The sequence below is a fragment of the Pelophylax lessonae genome (genome assembly GCF_965119305.1).
Source record: "Pelophylax lessonae genome assembly, chromosome: 2".
In the NCBI taxonomy this organism is placed as follows: Eukaryota; Metazoa; Chordata; class Amphibia; order Anura; family Ranidae; genus Pelophylax; species Pelophylax lessonae.
The window spans coordinates 242539665-242547536 of NC_138769.1; the positions used below are offsets into that span (position 1 = coordinate 242539665).

The following is a 7872-nucleotide window of genomic DNA, read 5'->3' on the forward strand; positions in this document are numbered from 1 at the left end:
CCTTTAATTTTTCAGTAACCAGAAGTGATGCCCTGACATTGCTTCTGGGTAACTACACCGGAGACCTGATCAGAGCAGATTCGGCTTTGTTCGGGTCTTTGGCCAGCTGGCGGACGTGGTGACTGGTCGCTCGAGCCTCATTGGGGGGAGACGGTCCCTTCTTGCTGCTTGTAATAACAGCCGAGCGGCTGATTAAGAAAGCCTACCGTCTACTCTAAAAAAAAAAAAAAAACAGTACCAGGGCGATGCCTGTAGCTGCAGGCATCACTCCGGTGCAACCACTTGAAGCAATATCAGGGCAGGTTTGTGACCGATACTTCAAAAAAAAAAAAAAAAAAAAGGAATGTCGTCCTCAGATAATCTGCCCCACCAATAAATGGTCGATCCCTAGTGCAAACGTGTCAGCTGGTTTCGGGGCAGCTGCAGTTTTCAAAAGGTGCAGGAACCTTTTCTGTATGACAGCAGCACATTCAAATGAATAGGCTGCTGTGTCCCTGCAAACATGCTATGCACCAACCACATATGTGTAAACTAGTGGTGCACCGAAATTTCGGCAATCAAAATTTTCGGCCGAAAATGGGCCTATCCCATTTAGTCCGAAAACGGGTTAAAGATGCCAAAAATGAATGGCCGCAGAAGGGTGGCACAGTGCAGGTGAAGTGTATGAACTATGTCAGGCGGGCATCTCCGCTTTGTTCCTCCGCCGGGCACTTTGGTGTGAGCTACACTGGTTGCTAGGATGGCCAGCCGACTGGCGTCTAGCAGCCATTGACGTCCCGAGGAGAGGACCCAGAATGCAGAGTGGAGGAGGATCTTCCTCGTCCTCTTCTGCGCCCATTGCAGAATGTCTCCATCCACCTTCTCCCTTATTGTGCTCTGTGCTGCTGCGATTCTGTAATCTGACTAATCTGTGCTGCTGCGATTCTGTAATCTGACTAATCTGTGCTGCTGCAGATCGGTAAACTCTGTCACAGACTGTACAGGGACTGCTGACACTTGTGGTGCCCCCAGCCTGCTCTGATCTCCCAAACATACAGAGGGCTCACAGCCCTCACTGACACTGCCATTGTAGACACACACTACGACCACAGACAACTACGACCCGGGACTTACCGTAGCTATCGAGACTGGAGCAGAAGTCTGTGCGCGCCCTTTGCCCTCTGTATAGGTGTTACAGAGCGCGCCGCCGGCTGATCAGAAGACGCTTGTTAGTATCACTGCTTCCTACTCTGGTATATATATATATATATATATATATATATATATATATATATATATATATATATATATATATATATATATATATATATATATATATATATATTCTCTCCCTCTCTCTCGTGAGAAGAACATGATGGCAGAATACTTGACGGTTGTTTAAGATGTTGCCCACATCCTGCCTGAACTATACTTGAAATTGGTACACACTTGCCTTATAGCATTTGTGTGAAGTAGCTTTTAAAACGTATAATTTGGGGGGAAAAAGTAATTTTTGGTTTTCGGCCAAGGGCATCCTGAATTTTCTGTTTCAGCCCAGAATATTCATTTTTAGTGTGAACCTAGCCTAAATCTAACAATGGGGTTACTGGTCTGTGTTAACTGCCTAAAGCTGGCCATACACTCTACAATCTGATTGTTCAGACCTTGTACATCTGAGCACAGCGTATTTGCCAACAACTTTTTCTTCCCTATTTGTGCATTTTGTCACACGCATACACGCATTTCTGAAGCATTTTTTTTTCATGCGTTTTGTACGTTTCTGGCAGAGGAGGAGGAGCCTAGCTGTTAGGCAGAGAAACGCTTGAAAAACACGCATACATATGTGCATAAAAACGCTTGTGTCACATTTTCAGGATCACACACACTGAATTGTATGGAACTAAAGGTTCGTAAACACGGTAAGAAAATTTGAAGGGAAATTTCGTCCGACCGATCTGCCGATTTTCGGATTGTTAGTACGGTGCTTTCAACAGCCGACTCCGACTTTTCGGCTGAAAAAATCCTGATGTGCATGCTATAACATTTTTATCGTCCGTCAACACAACATCCGATTTTCGTGTCATTAGTACAGTTTGACGGAAAAAAATCTTAAGAGCAAGACTAGGCATGCTCAGAGAGGAAAGAACACATACAAAACAATCCAGCACATGACATCACTTCTGAAGTAGAATTCTGTCATACGGGAAAATTCGTATGAAAATAACCTCTTCACTTTCCACATCAGACTAGCATGCCACAAAAAACGGACGACAGATCGTTCGATAATCTGATTGCGTGTACGGGGCTTTAGTATGGACCAATCTGTTCAAAAAGAAGCTCTTGTACTTCAGACAACGGGTAAAACGCTACAAGCGGCAGAGCTTACTATTGTGAACAGGCGCAGTTTAAATAAATGGATTTCAATTTGTGGAGCCCTCCTGTGCAAAGGCATAAACACAACCTTAAGTCACCTTAGACATTACAATTTGACTGTACAATCAACTTTAGTTTTACCAAAACTCTGTCATATGAGGACCTTTCCGAAACTATGTAATCAATCTACATCCAATCTAAGAGGCCCTTCACTACATAGCTGCTGGCAGATCCAAATTACCGAGTGCAGAGAGATTGGAAGGCGTGTGGTGGGTTTAGCAGCTGCCATACAAGCTTTGATAAAATGAGTTTCTCTTCTGTTAGGAATAAGATCTGTAGTCAACAACCCGTTCCATCATTATGACAAACACAGGCAAGTGGATTTTAAATCGACTGTTGGAGGATCAATCGTAAATTACCAATCACCATGCAATCTCATAATCTGATCGATAGAAATAATTCATAGGCAATGCATTTTAATGCTGACTGATACATTTTTACCCTAGCCGATTGAATTTGATTTAAACTGAATTTGAATTGATCGAAATGGAAGTTACGCCTATCAGATCATTTTGTATAATGCAATTGAAGAGTATATAGGGCGGCACAGTGGTGTAGTTGTTTGCACTTTCAAATAGCAGCAAGAGGGTTGTTGGTTCGAATCTCAACCATGACACTATCTGCCTGGAGTTTGCATGTTCTCCCTGTGCCTGCGTGGGTTTCCTCCGGGTACTCCGGTTTCCTCCCACACTCCAAAGACATGCTGGTAGGTTATTTGGATCCTGTATAAAAAAAAATGGCCCTACTGTATATGTATCTGAGATAGGGACCTTAGATTGTAAGCTCCTTGAGGGCAGGGACTAATGTGAATGTACAATGTATATGTAAAAGCGCTGCGTAAATTGACAGCGATATACAAGTACCTGAAATAAATAAATAAATAAATAAATAAATAAAATATGGCCACCATTAGATTTACCTAAACTTTGCAATAGGAGGACAAACAAAGTGGAATAAGAAACAAAACCAAAAAAAAAAAAAAAATCACTAGATGTGGTGGCTGCGTAAGTTTTCTTTTTTTATGCAGTTTTTCACCTGGTGATCTGGCCAGTAACATACCTCCTGTATTAGAGTGACCCCACTCTAGATGAAGGAGCACAGGAGGGGGGGGGAGGTGTTATATGGACTAGCAGATTTAAATACACTAACAAATTGCAGCCAGACCCTTGCAAGAACAGCAAAACATTTTTTTTTATCTTGGGATAAAAAAAGTTTTACATAAATAATAAAAGCTGATCACTGTAAGCACCAGTGGTAAAGGGTTTGTCTTAACACTGATACATTTGCTGGAGAGCTTGTTCTGTTTAAAAACAACAGACTTACTGGCCAGATCACCAGAAGAAAATAAAAGAAAAAAAAGGTTAAAAATGAAAACAAATCCAGCCATCACATCTAGGAATTGGTAAGCTGCAGTCTAAAAAATGTTTGCTTCTTTGGTTTATTACTGCTTTAAAACAACACACTGTGCTAGTAACAATAGGCCCTTGTAGATCACTGCACTCGGAAATCAGAAAACCCAAGAGACTTCGGAGTGCGGTGACTCTATAGCATACGCATTTAACTGGCCTGTCTTTTGTACTCATTGTACAAGAGGAGTACACCAGACAGGAGTGCAATATAGGGTACATCATACTCTGAAAAAAAATATATATATATTATATGTATATATGTATGTATATATATATATATATTTTTGTGTTTTCCATAGCTCTTGCTAGGTCTCTCAGTATCTTTTATGTGTTTAAATGAGTTGTTATAAAAGTGTCCCCGTTCACACTGGGGTGACCTGTCAGGCGACCTGGTCGCCTGACAGGTCGCCGTAGGTCGCCTGCCATAGAGAAGCTGTGGACCCGTTCTAATAGGAGCGACACAAGTCGCTCCGACTTAGAAAAAGAGTCCGGAGCTTCTTTGGGGCGACCCGGAGCAACCTGCATAGACTTCAATGTTATGAAGTCCGTGGCGGCCGCTCCGTACAGTGACAGTAAAAAAAACATGCCTACAATGCGTTTTTATAGGGTTTTTCAATTTTGCGGATTTTCACTTTTCGTGGCTGGGTCTGGAACGTAACCCCCGCAATGGAGGGGGGTTTACTGTGTGTATATATATATATAATACAGGATGTCCCAAAGGTTGAAATACATAGGGAAATTGTAGCTAAATGTGTCATTATTTACAAAAGTGTGTGTGTGTGTGTGTGTGTGTGTGTGTGTGTGTGTGTGTGTGTATATTATATATATACACACACACAATTTCGTAAAGAATATTTTGTAAATAATGACACATATAGTTACAATTTCCCTAATATATATATATATATATAATTTTTTTTTTTTTTTTATTTATTTTATGAATGAAGAAGAAAACAAGCAGGGCCCTCACATTCTTCTTGTATTGCATCATATAGTAAGAGTACTGTCTGCCTTTACTTGCACAGACTGTGCACACTGCTGGCGCTATGTAAATCCATAATAATTAAATATTAATAATGCTATTATTATTGTTATTATTATTTTTTATAGATACACAGAGGGAGAGAGAGAGATAGGACATCCAGCTTTTGTAAATAAATGTGCTGATATCATCTCTTCCAAGTATTTATATAAATCCTCACTATTATATACATATTTATCACACACATACGCACTTGTATATATTTTTTCTAAAAAAAAAATTGAGTGCAGCAATCCTAGACTTTTTTTTCGTATATGTGGGATTTTCCTATATGAGGGAATAGCCTAATTGCATGTACCTGGAGGACTCCGGAGTGTTGTTCGCTATATATATATATATATATATATATAATATACATACACATACATACACACACACACACATACACATACACATATATATATATATACACACACACACACACACACACACACACACATACATATATACACACACATTATATATATATATATATATATATATATATATATATATATATATATATATATATATATATATATATATATATATATACACACATACATACACACACACACACACACACACACTCCAGGTATTTATATAGTGTTGACCATATACGCAGCTCTTTACATACTATGTGTATCACTGATATGATTGTTCCCATCAGTCCCTTGCTCAAAGAGTTAACAATCTAACGTCCTATCCACATGCATAGATGCAGCCAACTATTGTACTAGAGTATGGGAGGAAAGCCATGCAAGGACAGGGAGAAAGAACATACAAACTCCATGCAGACAGTGTCCTGGCCAGGCATTGAAGCAGGGACCCTGGTGCTTTAGTGCAGAGTACTGGGTGCCCCATATATGCCAACCAATGGCATCCATCAATCAGTAAAGGGCAGCAGCACCCTTCTTACATAGGAACCCCCCTACCCAGGATGAGGCGAATGATAAGCCATACCAGTGTGGGCTCCCTCCCAAGTCGTGCACTACTACTATATCCTGGCACCCTATGACTTCCAATGGAAGGCAGCATCCTGCCGGGCGGCCAAGGCCCCTCCAGGCGGGCATTGTATGAAGCCAGAGCCCCCTCAGTGCGCTCTCCCTCCCCGGACCCCCCATCCCCAGGTAGAAGTATAGAAAGCCCGGGTCTTACTTCCACTTCTCCTCCTTTGTTACAGAACAGGAGCCAGTCAGCCTCCAGCCAGCTTTCCTCGCAGCCTCAGTCAATCAGGACTGCCCTGTACACGGCGCAATGTAAACAGCTCACTGATTGGCTGTGCGCGGCCGCCGAAGTGATTGGTCCGTGCATTCCAAGCTCCGCTCTCCCTCTCTGTCATCTTGTGGTGGGCTGGAGGCAGCTGACAGGGGAGAGGAAACAATGGCATTAGTTTGCTTTTAACTTCTCCTCTCCCTTCTCTCCCCCCCCCCTTACCTCAATCCCTGCAGGCAGATGGCTGGGGACACCATTGTTTATATACAGTGTACTGGGAACAACAATATCCACACACTGCGAGGAGGAAGTGCTGGTAAAGGGACACTCCACTCTGCTGGAAGAACTATTCTCTTCAAATGTCACTAAAGTGTCACTAAGGGCAAAACCTTTTTTTAGTTTTGGGTGGAGTGAAGAAGGAATAGAACACCTGTCAGTTTTTATTGCTCTCTGTGTTCCCCTTAGGCCCCTGTCACACTCGTGCGACCTAAAATTCGTGCAATTTTGTTTCTGCGATTTTACCACGATTTTGACTGGACGTGAAGCAATGCCCTATGTCTTTGGACCGCAAAACACATTAAAATCATCCCAAAGTAGTGCAGGGAATACTTTGAAGTCCTTGCGACTTGTAGTCATACAGATATGAACGGTACTCATTGGAAATCATGGATTACGACTTGTCATGTGACTTTGCAGTCCCAAATCGCAGGACGAGTCGCACAAGAGTGAAAGGGGCCTTAGGGAGACAGGTAGCCCATCCCCACTTCTGTCAGACCTCACCCCATCGATGTACGTCAGAAGCTTGGCCCCCTCCTCCTTCTTCTGCTTCCAGGCCAGTAACCGAGCGCAGTGCTTTGTGCATGCGCAGCAGGGACCTGACCGTGGAGCCGCAAGGCTTCACTGTCGGTGTTCCGTGAAAATTCCCTACCCTCGTCACTTCCGGTGCACATACGTCATTGAACAGCTGAGCAGCTTAGTAGTGCGCATGCTCGAAAGCTCCGGAGGGTAGGGAATTTTCACGGGGTAGTGTTTTTTAACGTTACACCGCATCAGCTGTTGCGGCGGGTACATTAAAACATCTCGGCTGCAACATGAAATCATCTCCGCTCCTACCCCTGTGACTCCCCTGATCTCGGCTACTAAATGTAAAAGCGGCGGCGGCTCTATGAAAATATAAATCACGGAGCCAAGATCTCCGTGATTTATATTTTCATACACCCGCCGCCGCTTTTACATTTAGTAGCCGAGATCAGGAAAGTGACAGGGGTAGGAGCGGAGATGATTTCATGTTGCAGCGGGGATGATTTAATGTAACCGCGGCAACAGCTGATGCGGTGTAACGTTACAACACACTACCATGAAAATTCCCTACCCTCCGGAGCTTCGAGCATGCGCAGTGCTAAGCTGCTCAGCTGTTCAATGACGTATCCGGAGCTGTGAGCATGCGCAGTGGTAAGCTGCTCAGCTGTTCAATGATGTATCCGGAGCTGTGAGCATGCGCAGTGCTAAGCTGCTCAGCTGTTCAATGATGTATCCGGAGCTGTGAGCATGCGCAGTGGTAAGCTGCTCAGCTGTTCAATGATGTATCCGGAGCTGTGAGCATGCGCAGTGCTAAGCTGCTCAGCTGTTCAATGATGTATCCGGAGCTGTGAGCATGCGCAGTGGTAAGCTGCTCAGCTGTTCAATGATGTATCCGGAGCTGTGAGCATGCGCAGTGCTAAGCTGCTCAGCTGTTCAATGATGTATCCGGAGCTGTGAGCATGCGCAGTGGTAAGCTGCTCAGCTGTTCAATGATGTATCCGGAGCTGTGAGCAT

At 43.3% G+C, this 7872-nt stretch overlaps 1 protein-coding gene across 1 annotated transcript in view; it reads right to left on the reverse strand.

Annotated features, from left to right (window-relative positions):
• The window catches only part of CTTNBP2NL (CTTNBP2 N-terminal like), a 145702-nt gene extending 139571 nt beyond the window's left edge, over positions 1-6131 (reverse strand). Inside the window, exon 1 of the mRNA XM_082247187.1 lies at positions 6001-6131. The gene's annotated coding sequence lies outside the window, so the exon portion shown is untranslated. The remainder of the gene's footprint in view (positions 1-6000) is intronic.
• Positions 6132-7872: the final 1741 nt, after the last annotated feature.